Below are 480 nucleotides of genomic sequence, written 5' to 3'. Positions count from 1 at the left end.
ATATATATATATATATATATATATATATAGATAGATAGATAGATATATAGATAGATATATATATATATATATATATATATATATATATATATATATATATATATAGATATATATATAGATATAGATATAGATATAAGTTCCGGTCCTGGGTGCCGATTGGCCGAAACAGTGAATTCTGATTGGATGATGCATGTTTTTACACTGTTGATAAAATGTTACATTCTACTGTACATTAACTACATGTTGCTTAAAAAAGTGTTTATTATATATAAATGAGAAATAATATAGCATATTGTTACTAATATCTGGCAACACCACAATAACAATTTAGATTAAGATTACTAAACCCATTTCTATATCTTTAAACTACATATTCTTATAGTTTATAAACCATAAACACACCTCTGGTCCTGGATGCTGATTGGCCGATACAGTGACTGCAGATTCTGATTGGATGATGGATGTTCTAAGCTGTTGATA

This window comes from Garra rufa, chromosome 25, assembly GCF_049309525.1.
Source record: "Garra rufa chromosome 25, GarRuf1.0, whole genome shotgun sequence".
NCBI lineage: Eukaryota > Metazoa > Chordata > Actinopteri > Cypriniformes > Cyprinidae > Garra > Garra rufa.
The sequence above is the reverse complement of the archived record's forward strand: the minus strand, read 5'-3'. Positions refer to the sequence as shown.